The sequence below is a fragment of the Podarcis gaigeae genome (assembly GCF_964106915.1).
Source record: "Podarcis gaigeae genome assembly, chromosome: 4".
NCBI lineage: Eukaryota > Metazoa > Chordata > Lepidosauria > Squamata > Lacertidae > Podarcis > Podarcis gaigeae.
Genome location: NC_139677.1, coordinates 75063321 through 75079667, shown reverse-complemented (window position 1 = coordinate 75079667; position 16347 = coordinate 75063321). Strand labels below are relative to the sequence as shown.

General features: G+C 41.2%; 1 protein-coding gene across 7 annotated transcripts in view; it reads right to left on the bottom strand.

Annotated features, from left to right (window-relative positions):
- BOC (BOC cell adhesion associated, oncogene regulated) overlaps positions 1-16347 on the bottom strand; it is a 74933-nt gene that overhangs the window by 44685 nt on the left and 13901 nt on the right. Inside the window, exon 1 of one of the 7 annotated variants that reach the window (XM_083736201.1) lies at positions 15441-15585. The exons of 3 other annotated variants lie outside the window; for them this stretch is intronic. The gene's annotated coding sequence lies outside the window, so the exon portion shown is untranslated. Of the gene's footprint in view, positions 1-15056; positions 15586-16347 lie in introns of those variants that run through there. 3 more of the 7 variants (XM_083736198.1, XM_083736199.1, XM_083736195.1) reach the window with 3 other exon arrangements.

The window sequence follows — 16347 nt, the reverse complement described above, 5'->3', positions numbered from 1 at the left end:
GAACCTCTATGGGCCCTGGTCAGATTCAAATTTATTACTTAGCCATTGGCCATTACAATACCTAGTAATTAGATCACAGGAGATCATAGAATCACAGAACTGTAGAGTTGGAAGGGACCCCAAGGGTCATCTAATTCAACCCCCTGCAATGCAGGAATCTTTTGCCCAATGTGGGGCTCAAACCCATGACCCAGAGATTAAGAGTCTCATGCTCTACTGACTAAGCTATGTCAAGCACAACCAAACATTTTCATATACCAATTTTGGCTCCTTCAACATAGGGCAAATAATATTGATGTTCTATATCTACCAGCCAATCTAACTGTAATGTGAGCTCCAGCTGAAGCCATAATGAATAAAACCCCACCCTATTGAATGTGCTCCTCTGTCACAGATCTCAAGGATTTATGCGCTGATTCCTAATTGGCTATCCCCTAAAACATAAATGTGCTACATTAGAAATATTCATTCTGGTGAGCCTAAGCCAATAATTAAGTAGCAGCCTCTGGATTTTACTTTTCAAGGAACTTAAACCTGTTTTCTAGCCTCAGAAACGACGCTGGGAGAGAAAGCAGCACAAACGTGATCTTAAATATTTATTCTGGATACTGTCTATTGAAGAAGTACAGCCAGTTCCCAAACCTGAGCACCATAAACAAGCTGAGTAGTTGTTTTAGCTCAGAAAACCTTAAGAGCAAGTTGCAACAGGTTGGCTCCTCTGTTTCCCTGAAATCTCATAATAGCCCATAATCTCTTGGCCACTGAGCAGTGGAGACAGTTAATTTAAAATTTCACCTTCTGGTGAAAGAAAACTAAATCCCCGTATATTTATAGAGCATCTAGAACAAGTTAGAGCTTCTTAAGGTGACACTGTTTGTGCAATCAAAGGGGCAGCTCCCCACATAACAGTGTACTTCATTAAAATAGTTTCATACAGAACAGTTACAGGGCATGATGCTCTCTCCTTGCCATCTCCACCTATCTGTACTTCCCCACTTCCGGTTTCTCCTTCATACTCCTCCCTCTGCTATTGCTAGCTTTACTTCTGAACTCTATACATCTAGTTACATCTTTGTTAAAGCAGACAATTAACTTAATCAGTTGGTTTGGCCAACAGGTTGCTGCTAGCAAATACACTACAGTGGAGCCTTCACCACTGGTCCACAGTCATCCAGGTGGGCTGGTTGTCGTACCAGCTTCTCACTTCATCCCTGTGCAATTGTTCCAGGTGATACATTTTTTGTTTGGTTTTGTGCATTGTACTTTGCTTGTTTAGCTCTTTCCTTTTGTGGAATCCAAGTGTACTGTCTCACCATTTCCTCTGGAGTTGTTGCAAATAGTCCCCCAAGGGCAGCAATGTCTCCATCCTCCTTCCCATCAGTCTTTGAACTGTTCATTCCTTGCAAGGGTGTGTTTCTGTGATTCCAATCAAGCCAGGTAAGGATCCCCTGCAGTCTTGTTTGCTTTGGCTGTCTTTACTGCTGATTCTGCTTTCCCATTGTTCTGTGAGTATCCATGGAATAGTGCCTTGCGCTGGAATTCCTATGTAATGCATAACTCTGAATTCTCCTGAGGCGTATTGTGGCCCATTGTCCAAGAAAAGAGTATCCCATGCCTTGCAAAATGAGATGTAAGCTTTCTGACCATGTTAACATTTCTGAGCATGCACAGAAACCACTGAATGCCGAGTATCAGATGGAAAAGAAAAACAGGAAATTGGTGTGGGTAGGTGTACATATATGGTGCAGGGCAGGGGATGCTCTGCTTAGGCAAAATAGTTGGCTAGTACCTTCAACAGCTGTATTGTAGGCAAGGACATACGGCAACATTTTGTTGCAGTCCCCACTTGTGCTTTATCTGAGATTTAAGATCTTTAAAAGTACTTGTCTTCACACAGGCAACAGGAGCAGGCCCCAGCTGGAAAGTTTGCTACTGCTGACACAGTTTACATTCTCCTCTTCCCCATTCCCACCCTTCTACTTTCTCCTCACTCCAAAAGTTCTCTCAAGCAGCCTTTAAGCTTTAAACAAATATGAATTTCTAAAGCAGCAGCCTGCTCTCATGTCACTCTGCCACCCCTCCATCCTGCCTTCCTCCTCTCAACAGCCAAAGCCCAACAGAGTTGGCAAGAGCAGCACGTGTACAGAAAACAAACATGTGGAGCATAGCCAGCAATGAAGCTGGATTTGGTATGCTCTGTTTACAAAAGGAATAAGGAATAGGAAGAAAAGAGAGCAAGGAAGACAGTTGGAATTATACACCAGTCAGAAAAGAACATATGTATAAAATAGAAAGAACAATGCATTCAATTCCCAATGAACTCAAATCCTTTGTCCTGCTTCCAAGTCATTTTACTGTTTTAGTTGATGCCCACATCTTAATTTAAAAACGCAATCATCTACTTTTTATCTTCAAGGCCAGAATCAAGTTTTCCCAAGCAGTCCAAAGCTATTCCTCACCGCAAAGGCCATTGTTGACTGCAATATAGCCTGCCTTTCCTATATGTCTGAAACATTATATATGCAGCTTTCAGAAAGCAGAGCACAGGAAGAAGAGTCAGAAAAGTGGTAATTCTGATCCAGAAGGGTCTCCCACCGTTAAAAAAAAAAAATCTATGTGTCAATTTGCACTCCCTCTGAACTCCACCTTCCCCCATTCCAATGTATTTTGCAAGGTTCATGGTAGAAACATTGTGGGGTGGCTTGGTTCCATGTGGTTTCCACCCCTAACCATAATTCTGACCAATCTTCCTCAAAAGATTTGCAGATGTGTTTTCGGATAGCTGCAAAACCATGTTAGTTCTACCTAATCTTAGGCTTAGTATAAAAATTCTTCTCTGCTAGAACATCTACCCAAGTATTATTTTCGGGGAAATCGCCAGTATATACACCAAAAACGCTTTCATGAATAGCTTCATACCTCTATGGGTTCAAAACTAGAAGTGATGTTTTAGATTAAAATAGCTGCACTGTCGATCAAGAGCGATCCAAGTCCTGGTATGATTCTGGAACCCTAAGAGTTATACTTAGTTTACAAAATAAGATTACGGTTAAGAAAGAAGAGAGTCATAGTGGGGAAAAAACACCAGGTACTGTACATTATTTCTCAGAACAGAGGAGAAGACAACCTGAGTTTCACACATAGTCTTGTTGAATTGGTGACATTAATCAGTGACAATAATTCCGAATAAATATAGATATCTATATTGTAGTGGATGCTAACAAGCAGACTAAAGAATCAACTACCTCCGAGACAGGATGCAATCCTGTATCCCTACTTACCTGGGAGTAAGCCCCATTAAACTCAATGGGCCTTGCTTCTGAGTAGATATGTACAGGATTGTGCTGTTACAGATTTACTATTTGTAAAACACTTACTGTAATTATATTTTCTCTCAATAAATAAATAAATAAATAAATAAATCAACTGGCTAATCTCCAGAATTCAAAGTGTTAGCACTCTGAAGGTCCAATAGCACCAAATAGATGGAGGACAGATCAGTTTACTTTTTACAATGGAAACAAAGCAATTTACAGTGTACACAAAATATTGTGGTTAAGGGAAGGAGCAACCATACCAAAGCAGTGTGGTAAGAGGCTGGTATAGACAAAAACAGCAGGATAATTTTACAGGGATATATCACATAAACCAGCTCAAAATCACAGACCCAAGAGAAAATGTTTGTCAAACGAACAAGAGGCCTAGTTTAAATTTAAACACCATCCCTTAAGCACATTCACTCCATGATCATGTCCTGTTGATTTCAGTGGAATATGCTATCAAATTTGAGGATTGAGGTCTTGGCATTTATTGTGCCAGCAGGAAATCTAATCTAGTTATAGCAATGTAACTGAACTACATATCTTTAATGAAGACCAACTGTGACATAATACTGACATAAAATGAGCCCTCAGGCATCAGTGTTGTCTACCTACTGCAAAATAGTACAGTAATGGCAAAAAACTGGAAAAAAAACAAATGGAGACAAACAAGATATCTGGTGGCCAACAAAATACAGAGCATTGTTTGTGTGATTAACTCCCATTACCTGGAAATCCTGCTGGTGCGGGTGCTATAACGGTACTTAGGAGAAGCTCATGCTTGTCAGATTTGTCTTAAGCCAATGACCCAACTCAGGAGGTGGGACTCAAAGCAAAAGCCTATCACCCAACTGCTACCACCTAGTCAATATGCATGAATTAAAACAACAATCCAGTGCTGTACTTATGCACTGTGCCACATTATTCCCTCAACATAATGGCCTGGTTCACATGTCACATTAAATCACTGTTAAAATAAACTATGGTTTAACATGAATGAGTTGAAATTGTAGGCACTTTGCTCCACTTTGGCTCCTGCTGCAGCCACATTGCCAGGAAACAAGCTATGGTCTGTCTTGTCATGTTATCTGAACCTGGGTTTGTGGTTTGTTTCTCTACAAACAAACCACTCACAGAAGCCAAGGTGTGTTTTTGGCTTACTGCTCATAGTGTGGAGAGACACAAACAAGGAGTCTGGGTTTGGACAACACAGCAAGCCAGACCATGCAGAAGGATCAGGGTAGGGAATTTTAGAAGGCCCCCAAATTCAAAAGCATGCACCAGCATACCTTTTGTTCACGTTAAACCTTGGTTTACTGTAACTATGGCTTAATGTGATGTGCACACGAGGCTAATGTGAATGACTAATAGGCTGGCTTTGGGTAACTCTACTAGGCCTAGAACCCAGATATGAGGCTGTCTTCCTATAGACTTTTTTTCTGAGAAAATGGATGTCCTCACCACCATCTCTTTCACCACATTCATTTTCCTCTCATCTGGAGAAAATTTATCAAGCCCTTGTGATGACTCAAAGTATACAAATTGCAAGCCATAATCCAATGCCAGCTGCTGTGATTATTCAGTTGCTGCAAGCAACAACATTTCTGTGTTAATCATCTTTCTTCCTCTTTCCTCTCACCTCACCCCCGCAGTCCCCTTTTTTCAATTAAAACAGCTACTAGGCAGGGAAAAAGCAAGGCTCTTGTCAATCCCGTTCATGTCACGGTATGAAAATATCTGTCTAAACAGCAATAGTCAGCTCAAACTTCCTACATTCTGTGAAGCAAGGCATAACATTTTCCTCATGGTACAAATGAGGAGGGTTAGAGGTATTGCAGTGAAAAGGAACTGATTTAAAGGGTGATCATAATAACATGGTGCCTGTGGTAAAGAAGGGAACATAGAACAGATATTCCATCTCTAATTGAAGAACTCTGACTTTTTAAAGATGGTGACAATCATGACTGTTTCTCTGAAAAAGAAATGCACATTTCTCTTCAGTCGAGGGATGCCACTTGCTGTCAGTATCCTTGATGATGGCTGCTAGTTGCTAAGTACTCCTAAAGGTTTTGGCCTATCAAAATAAGTATGGCAATCTTAACTAATGTGGTACAACAGTTAAGTCAGGGTTTATTATAGGGCCCTTAGGAGGGCAGTAAGATGTCTGCTGCTCTGTCTAATGGTCCTTGTATTACGGGTGGCGAAAGAGTTAACTCCAGGATAACGTCAAAACTTTCTTTTTCCAAGTAAAACACATTTTTGGCACTGTGCCAAATCTGGGGAGGGTCATCTCTCTCTCCTCCTTTTCCTTCACCCGCCTTCTCTCCTCAAGGTTCAGAACAAATGAATCTCATTGCCCAACACACTCCACAACTAGTTTCATCTTGGTCCAAGCTCATTGTGTGTTTCAACTTCTGCCAAGAAGATTTAAAGGGAGGGAGGGGAGAAGAAGCTTGTATGTGGAGAGAAGAGAGGGGAGGGGAAACAAAGGAAGGAGAAGAGGTTACTGTATGCTGAATATCCTATAGAAAGAAGTTGGAAATAACAGAGAGGAGAGATTTTGCTCAGAAGATCTCAGATTGTCTTGAAGCCAGGATCAAAGAGGCCACAAGAGACCAGCCGTTGCCCATATGATCCTTCCTTCCCCTACAGCTAGAACTCAGCAGCTTACAATTCTCACTCCACCACCATCCCGCCTCTGCTCTGCTTCTCCTTATTTGCATCCTACTTCTAGCCACTGTCATCCAAGAACAGAGCAGAACTGGCACACATCCTGCCCCACACCCAAGAGCCAGGAACACAGACAACTGTCTCAGAGGATCATTCCTGTGGCTGAAAACAAGAGGGTTGAGTTTCCCACAAACCCAGGATGAATCAGGAGTCATCAGAAGAAGCCTACTCTCCGGGTACTCTTCCTCCCCTCTCCAAGCAGCAGAATTAGAGGCACTTCACAGGCAAAACATGCTGCTCGCAGGCAGAACTGTCTCTTGGCTGTCTCTTAGTGCAGACCCAGGTCATCGAGCCTGAGCTTCCACAGCCGCTGGCTGCCATGAACCACCATTGGTAGGATTGGCAGCAACAGCAGCAGATACGTCCTCTGCTTAAGATAATACTCTTGCTGATAATGCTGTTTCAAATGTGCATTTTACATTTGACTTCCTTGAGTAATGTTTTATCTCGAAATGTTAAGATAATTTGTTCTTGCTGCCTTAAATTCACATCCTGTGCTTGATCTTCTTTGTAATGTTTTGTTTTGAAATCTTTCAAGATAAAAGTTTAATTTCCTGTTAATTATGTTTCCTTGAATGCATTCTTTATATCTGACTTTCTTTTGCCAAGTTTTATTCTGGATTGTTTCATTTGATGCTTTAATGTAGGTTGTAAACCGCTTAGAGTTTTTTTCTTTAAAATATAAAGCGGTATAATAATGAAATAAATAATAATAATAACAAGAACAACAAGAACAACTAAATTGAGGCGAGCCATCTACAGTCTCCATTTGTCATGTACCATACTTTTCTTATCAATCTCAGTCAAAGCTGTCTGGGTCTTTGAGAATTAGTGACATATGGCTGTGCATTCTCATTTCTTGAATATTCTGTACATTAGTCTTCAACTGGTTGGCATTAAGGTAAGTTGTAACTGCAGTACCACAACCTCCTTTGGATGAATCAGTGAGTGTAAGAAAGCAAGCAGCACAAATGTAAACAGTCAGATAGACTAAAAGGAAGAGTAACAAACAAGATAAAACATTGAAAGTGGACTTCATGTTACAGATTGGTGTTAGAGATGGATCCCAGGGCTAGAAAGAGTGAAAACTATCACACTAACTGCAGCCTAAGGTACCACCCAGGACCTTTTACTATATTAATAGGATGAGTGATCCATGTTCTCCATGTTGGAATTGAGAGCATTTGAACATTAAAAAATAATTCCTACAGATTTTAAATGAGTAAAATGCTGCATGGTTATCACCTTGTTTCTCTAATGTCAACCCTAGAGAAACAGAACAGTGAAACAGCAATTGTTTGTGATCCAGACAGCTGTTATGCACATCATACCGGAAAAAAAGGAAGTATCCAAGGAGGAGTCACGGCAAGGGGAAACACTTTGGGAGCAGCAAAGATCCCACCCAAAAGGACTGGGGAAGAAGGTCAATTGGGTCTTCTCACCATCGGTTCTGCAGAGGAGGAATCTAACTCAAAGATGAAGGGTGAAACTATTCCTTTGATCGCTACAGTTCTTGCACTGGGGATTTGGTCAAGAAATTCTATCCTCCTTGAAAGATGGTTTTCATTTTTGATGTTTGCCCAAACTCCACCTTCTCTTTCCTCAAGCCTTTCCTCAAGTTTTTTTTTACCCCCCCCTTTTTTTACCAAGAATTATTTACATGGATACTTCAGTTACCTTTTCTACCCTTCTAAACTTTCTCAGCCTAAACTTGAGGTGCTTTTCATGGCCTTTAGTACCCCAAATCATAAAGCAGGGTTGACCAGCTAAGTTTTTTTTTTTTAATGTAACATCATTATTTGTTTTTCATTTGTAACACCCTATCTAAGCCTGCTTGCAAGAGCTCCAGAACGTGGCAAGAAATGGCACTGACTTTATTATGGGATCTGACTATCCATTAAGGGGGTTGTTTGTGCACCAAACTATATATTTTTGTGCTCCACCATGGTTGCCACTCATAATGAATGGGAAAAGAGAAATTCACAACATGACACCCTCAAGTCAAACAATGAGTCTGACTTCACAATACAGTTGGGCTGTATGGACAATTTGCCACAGGTCTACTGGTCTGTGGTGCAAGTTAACACATAGACCAGTTCCAAGTGTTTTATTGTGGAAAGAGTTAGATCTATGCATTATTCCTTTTGGGGTAGACAGAAAAACTGCATAAATGTACAATAATTATTAATAACCCAGAGGCTTCCAACTTAGTGGCAATTGGAAATAATCTTTGTTGCATAATTCTGCCAGAATATTCCCACTCTGATTACTCTGTAAATGAATGGCCTACATTTATTTCATCTACAGTTGGATCCTTCACACAATTCCCCCCCCCCCAAGTATGTTAAAAAACATTTTCTTTGGCAACTGTGCTAAAAATTGACTAATGGATTTGATGTTATTGCCCTTTCCTGCTCCCACCCTCATATGTTGGCATCCAAAAGTTTCTCTAAAGATAAAGCCAACTTTGCTTTTTGGAGTGGAGAATTTGAAGGAATGGTTTAACAGAGAGAAGATGTAGGAGTCAGTAATCTGGGGTAGGGGGAAGGGCGTGATTGAAGATTACAACAGTCTCTCTGTACAGCTATTGGCTAAAAGTCTAGGTCAGTTGCCTACCTGCTCAAGATCATCAGCTGACCATCTTCAGGGCCAATTCAGCTATGCATAATCCTCTCATGCTTTAGTACAATCTCAAGTTTTCAGGTGGGAAGTCACTTGTTTTATACCCACACTTGTGAAAATCACACCCTGCACACCATAATGTACCACATCTGAAAGAAGACATGAAAGCAAGTCTTCTCTTTGAAGTGATACATTTTGGCTTGTTTCAAACAAGTGGTTTCCTACATGAAAACTGAGTCCTCTGAGAAGACTATACAAACTCAGGCATTAATAGTTTGACTCTCCATTTGTCAAAGTACACGACAGAGCTGACATGCTGCCAACCCACAAAGCACAAGGACACCTTCCCAGAACACTTACAATGGCACCATCTCTCTTTCGATCGTTGCCCATGAACCTAAGGCTCACACACTATTCATTCCCTTTCCTCCTCTCCACATGGGAATTACTTTTAAACAAACAAAGAGATCCCCATTATGTTCATACTTGTGCAACTCTACTTAGTTCAAACAAGCCAGGATTAAACTGTTGTTTAGGATCCTGGCTAGTTTACTAACCATAGTTCAAAATAACCAGAGATCCCAAAGTTCAGACATTAACAAGGAATTCTGGTAAGTTTTGAAGAAACAGGTACTTCCAATCTTCCCCTCAGAATTGCATCAGAGGAGAAGCGGGGATCTTGTGAGCCCAATCATCATGCATGTAGCATGACCATACATAACACAGGGGTAGCCTGCTACAGGTGTTAGACCAGTGTTTCCCAACCTTGGGCCTCCAGCTGTTTTTGAACTACAATTCCCATCATCCCTGACCACTGGTCTTGCTAGCTAGGGATGATGGGAGTTGTAGGCCAAAAACATCTGGAGGCCCAAAGTTGGGAAACACTGTGTTAGACTACAGTTCCCATCAGCTGCAGCCCACATGGCCAGTGGTCAGAAGGGATGATAGTTATAGTATAAAAGCATATGGTAGCGTGCTGTTGCACTCATGACCTTGTTGGCTTGTCATAGACATCTGGTTGGTCACAGAGAACAAAATGCTGGATTAGATTAGCTTTTGGTCTGGCCAATGGTTAGGGATAATGGGAATTGTAGTCCAGCATCATCTGCAGAATCACAGGCACTTCATCCCTGCACTAAAGACAGCTCTCTTCACACACACACACTGCACAGTAACCATAGTACATTCCAATGTCACTAGGGAATGTATGCAAATAATCTAACCATATCTGTCTTCTCCATCTGACTGGTATCACAGAAGGGGACTAAAAATGGGTTCTCAACATTAATTTACAAGCAGACTATGTTAATTTTAACCAAGATTGGGAATAAACTGCATTACAGCAGGAAGGTCTGCATGGTTTTGTGGCCTACTCTTGAATGCTTAACCATGGTTCCACTGTTATGATGGAACTGGACCTCTGCAATGTGATGCTGTGATAGAAAATAAACTCCTAATATCATTGTAAGCTGTAGTTTTTAAAATGTTAACTCTATACACCTTAAAACATAACTCAGTAAAATCTGCAGAAACAAACTCTATTGCCAGACTACTCTTTGCAGAAAGATGCAAGGCAACATGAAGATCTGTTCCTTTCACAGAATACAAAATTATTAAGCAAGATGAAGCTTTATTTGCTTCATGAAATTTCCCCAGTTTGCTGAATCATCACTTGCAATAACACATTAACACAGTATATGGTCATATGAATGCTATCAACTTTGGGAATTTTGGTGTTTGTAGATGGAAGCTCAATGAGCTAAAAGTTATCATTAAAGTTCTGCACCAATCTGCAGCAAAACTGGTTTTCAACATTAATAAATCAAACAATAAGTAAAATCTATCAAAATATACACAGGCATCATCATCAGTTTTTCAACTGGAAAAGTTCAGACTAAAGCTCTTTGAAATAAGATGAAATGTCATAAGATGAAATGTCATAAGCAGGAAGTTCCAACTTAGGCACCACGACTAAAAAGTTCATGGTGGGGAACCAGTGGCCCTCCAGATGTTGCTTGACTTCAACTCCCATCAGCCTCAGTTAGCATGGCCAATGATCAGAGGTGATGTGAGCTGTAGGCCAGCAACATCTGTTGGGCCACAAGCTCCCCACCCATGCACCATACTATCGTCAGAAGGTAACGTGACCAAAGCCAACACCCATACCAAGATCACAGCTAGAACATATTCAGCAATGTCTGTCACAGTGACCTCATTCAGACCTAACATTAAACATGTATTTGTATTTATACTATGAATGTATTGAATACTGGATTTTTGTCGGACCCCTTGAAAGTGTAGATAAGTTAAGGAGTCTCAGAGCTTTTCATCAGAAACAGCCAACATTTGTTGCTAAAATAGGATTATTATGCATTTAACTTTTAATGTGCTTAATTGTTTTTGTTTAGAAAGTTCCATTCTGCAACACTGCAAAGTTCAATTTACCGCCATTGATAAAGCAATCCTCCAAGATCAGATTAGCCTGTAAAATGAATATCAAGGAAGGCTATTCAGTATGAAGAACCGATCATTAAAAAGTTCGCAAGCTGAACTCACCAACACCCTCCCTAACTGGGAGACTTCCAGATTCATACCAACTTACTATGACTCCTACTGAAGTCAATGGCACAAGTCTCTCATCACCTGTGGGAGCCAAAACATGCCAAGATAATGAGCTTCCCCAAGTCTACCTCCCTATATCAACAGTAGTTCTTGTGTCTTGCCTATCCATATGGCTGTTATAGGCATGGCCTTAAGCTACTCACCACAAACCAGCCCTTAAGCTATAAAGGTAGAGAGTGTTTTAAATATATATATGGGCTGTGCTTGTTTCCTTTGCCAGCCTATATAAAGAAAGTGTTTTGGTTACTCCTCCTTTCTAGGAATTAAAGATGGGTGTAAATCAATCAGAAAACTGACTCACTCTTTCGCTGTAGCTAAATTTTCAGCATCTCAATACTACTAACCTTTCTTTACCAACAGAAGCGACTGGTTTAACAACTTCTCTTTCACATGATTGTGGCTGCAGTTATTTATTATTGCAAGTTGTGATGAATGCTATAATGATTTGCATTCATGAGTTACATATATGTTATCACAAGTTTGTGGGTTAGAAAAGAATCATAGAAGTCAGCTTGAGCAAGGAATAGACTTTCCAGATCTTGTGCTTTGTACGCAGGAATGTATACCACTCCTATCTCAAACTCCCAACTGTCTATGCCTTCCCTATACAATCTCTGGAAGAAAGAGCTAGGGTCTGTTTGAAACTGCCACATTCTCACATTGTGGACCTTCATTAGTCACTGCAGTGGAACCGCTGGACTGGAAACAAACTACAAACTGAAGACTTAAATGCAAATAGTAAAAGCTGGAACCTGCACTCCGCAGCTAGCGGAGAGTTAATAGGAACAGAATCTACATTTCTAAGTGGCAAACTTTGCAGAAGACATTATAGAAAGGGTCTGGGAAGGTTTATTATTAACAGGATATTTTTTGTGTGTGAGAGAGGGGATTAGGATGAAAGGGAAGACAGTATATATATATATATATATATATATATATATATATATATATATATATATGCTTTCGTAGATTTTCACGGGTACAGGAATGCAGGTTTTGGTGTCCTCGGGTGTCTTCCCGTGTAAAAGTTGGGGTGTCTAGGCGACGTTTCGACGAGGTCTCACTCGTCATCTTCAGGCTGGTGCTTTCGGCTTCTTGTTACTGGAACAGAACATTGGAGGCTAGACACCACACCCCCTCTACAGTATTTATAGGAACTCAAACATTGAGATCCCGCTCTGTTCCAGTAACAAGAAGCCGAAAGCACCAGCCTGAAGATGACGAGTGAGACCTCGTCGAAACGTCGCCTAGACACCCCAACTTTTACACGGGAAGACACCCGAGGACACCAAACCAATATATATATATATATATATATATATATATATATATTTGCTTTCGTAGATTTTCACGGGTACAGGAATGCAGGTTTTGGTGTCCTCGGGTGTCTTCCCGTGTAAAAGTTGGGGTGTCTAGGCGACGTTTCGACGAGGTCTCACTCGTCATCTTCAAAGAAGATGACGAGTGAGACCTCGTCGAAATGTCGCCTAGACACCCCAACTTTTACACGGGAAGACACCCGAGGACACCAAAACCTGCATATATATATATATATATATATATATATATATATATATATTGGTTACAATATCATTGGTTACAAGTAGTTAGAGTGGTATTCTTTATGGGTCAACTCTACGTTAAAAAGGGTTGTACCTCTGAGGTTTATTCAGCAAGTATGCACCAGTTCAACAACAGATGCAGGACCAATAAAAACTCTGTCTGTTTTGTGACTCTCATTCTTTCAGACTAAGCCAGTAATGTTATAAAAATCTATTATCAACAAAGACACAGACACAGACATCAATAAAAATAGCTGGGGAAACATTTGATTATTAAAACAATGACCCCCAACAGAAAATGTGGTGCATTGATATAGAACAGTTCAGTTCCATTACACAACCCACAGTGAGGTAAATCCACACCTAAATAGACACAAATCTCCTAGATAGCTGTCATAATATCTGAATCCTTGTTAGAAACAGCCACATGCAATTTAAACTTTACTCTTTAGCTACAAGCAAGGACATTGTGCCTGGACATAACCATCTTCCACAGGTTTCATTATGAAAGTGGTTGGGAAGGCTGGAGCTAAACAGAGAGTGGTGAACAACTCTTGGCTTCCAGCTATGCATCTTTCACATAAATATTATCTTATTTTTCCTTCGCTTAAACAAACTATAATATATATATATTTAATTTCCAAAAACTCATAGGGAGTTTTACATACATATAGGATGAGCTGCAGGTTTGTAGTTTTGAAGTAATGGGGATGGGATCATAAAAAAACACAAGGAAGTTTTTCAAAATTAGATTTGTCATACCATAATTCTCAGGAAAATCCCAGTTTACCTAGAACTTTTACAATTTTAACGTAAGCGCAATATCAATATAGTTTTGCTATATACAATTACAATATATGGACATCCAGTTTTTTAAAAACTAAAATGTTAGTAAGAGTTTTTAATTAACTGAAGTATTTCAGAAATGAGGGCTCTTGGAAATATTTCTCAAGAACACCAAGGTTACAACCCAGCCAACAGTAAGCACCTTTTTGACCTATTGAAACCAAGTGGAGAATTAAGCAGGTGCAGAACTCTCTACCAATGAAATCCCTAAATCTTAAAAGGGCTTAACGGCAGCTGGATTATGCCCAAGGTGTTTACATAAGTTTTGCCACTTGAGGATTCTCCCCACTTTATTAGCAAGTGTTAAATATCCTTTTGAAAAGCTGAACTGGGAAGTTCCTGCAAATAACTTTTACTTCTCAATCACAGGTCTCTGACAAAATCTTACAACCAAAACAAGGCATGTAAGATATAAAATCCTCTAAAATACTTTTCTACCTACTACCGCCAATTTCTTTTTCATTTAAAGATGGAAACAAAAAGTTTACAAAAATAAGCAGTTGAACAGGCAAATGCAGACAACAAACTTGTTTACTCTGAGCAAACTCATTCATGCATTCTCTATGTTGCAGCAGCCTGCATTGTCACAAGCAAGCAAAAGATGCTGCAACATTTACATGCTCCCCCCATCTTTTCAAGTTTCTAAAAAACTTTTAAATAAATCTACCCTACTGATGCAGGCTTGCTACAAGGCATTTCCTAGATTGCCTTACAAGCCTGAACTAAGATGATAAAGAAAAATTATTTCTCCCCCATTTCTTTCCTTTAAAAACAAACAAACAAACAAACACATTGCAATCTCTGGTGGACTTTTGGCAAGAGCTGGAGCTGAATTGTACAGAGCAATTGCCAGGTCCTCCATTACTGCCAAGATGATGGCAAAAAAGTGAAACAGCCAGGCTGCAAATCTCACCTGCCCAGCGAAAAACAAACCTGCACAAACCAGAGAAAGTTAAAAGAAGCATGGGAAACTCTTGACTTCTTATAAACTATCAAACTCATCCTACATCTCCCCGCAAAAAAGGAAAAAAACCAAACATCCCGGTTCTGTCCTCCCAAATTCCCAACACCACAAATTACTGTTACACGGGGAAGCCTATGACTTTATTTTGCTCCTCGGTTTTGTTTGATTTTGTTTAAAATCAAACTTTGGGGTTGTTTTGTTGTTGTTGTTGCTGCTGCTGCTGCTTCCCTCAGCCAAAATCTCTGATGATGCTGAAGGGAGAGCGGTTACCGAAAAAGAAAATGAAAAAAGGAAAAGAAGGGAGTTTTTAAAGGAAAGAAACAGCAACAAAGAACCCCAAACCCCAAGACTGGGGAGCTCCCAGCCCGGGCAGTTCAACTAGGCACTCACCCAAATAAAGCTGATGTTGAGAATCTGGATGGAGGAGGTTTAAGAGAGAAAGGGAGGCTGTTGTACTTGGGAGCAGGCGGCTTTTAGGAAGAGTCCGCAGCTTCCCTACAAAGCTGAGCGGAAGAGGAAGAAGAAACTGCAGAGAGCCGAGAAAGCCACTGGGATCGAGGCAGCCGGAGCCTCCATATGGAAGAAGGTTTTTTGGATGACTGAACTCTCAAACAATTCCCTTCTTTTTGCTAACCCGGCTCCGAAGCCTCCCAGTCCTGCCCCCGCCTCCCCTGGCGGAGGAGGAGGGGGAAAGGGAGGAGCCGCAGAAGGGGAAAGGGGGAAATGGAACTGCCAGGGGGAAAAGAAAAAGGAAAGTATACTCAAAAAAATCACCTTCTCTCCCCCCAGAAGAAGTCCGGAGCGGGATGAGAGCAGATCGCCCTCTTGCACCTGAGGTTTAAAGAAGGGAAGGCGATGTTACAGGGAATCGCATAGGAAAACCGACATCCCTCCCCCTCCGCCACGGCCTCGCCAATCCGAGAGAAGCGGAAGCTGGGAAAGTTGGGCTGAAAAGTTTTGCAAAGAAAGGAGGAGGGTCTCTCCCTCCCTCCCTCTCCCTCCATACCACCCCTTTGCTTTCTGCAGTTGGTATGTGACAGTCCTCCGTCAAAGCTCCCGATCGCTATTCATCAGTGCTGGGCTGGGAGGGGGTGTAACGAGGCGAGCGGGGGAGTCAGGAGCAGCGTCTTTAACTATAGCGGAGGCTCATTTTTTAGAGCACACTAGACTGATCACAGCAGGCTGTTTAGGCAGGGATGTGGAGAGAGGGCAGATCAGTCGGAACAATCTGCCGCGCTGCTGGGGGGGGGGGGCGAGAGACCCACGAGGTTGCCTAGATGCGGCTCCTACTAAACAAGTTACCTCCCCTTGTCCTGGAAAGTTAGTACCACCAACAGAAGCCCCCTTGGATCGCTTCCCTCGATTGCACATAAGAAAGTTTGTTGAATGTTGGGTTGGCGGGTGTGCATTGCGTATGCGAGATTGTAGAACTGAGGGCCATCGCGTCTTTCCCCAGGGCATCTTAAGTTATTTGTTTATAAATTTAAACAATGTGGTTATGGCATATTACAAGCTTTGGGCAGGAACAGGGAGGGTGCAGCCCGCCAACAAGAGGGGACAGGTTGCACAGGGAATACAATAGTGTAGGCAGGTCCAAAGGAACTGTGCACTGAGTGAGCGGTCGACCAGTTTTGCTTGCACAAAGTTTACGCAAAGGTTAGATTACAGTGGTACCTCTGGT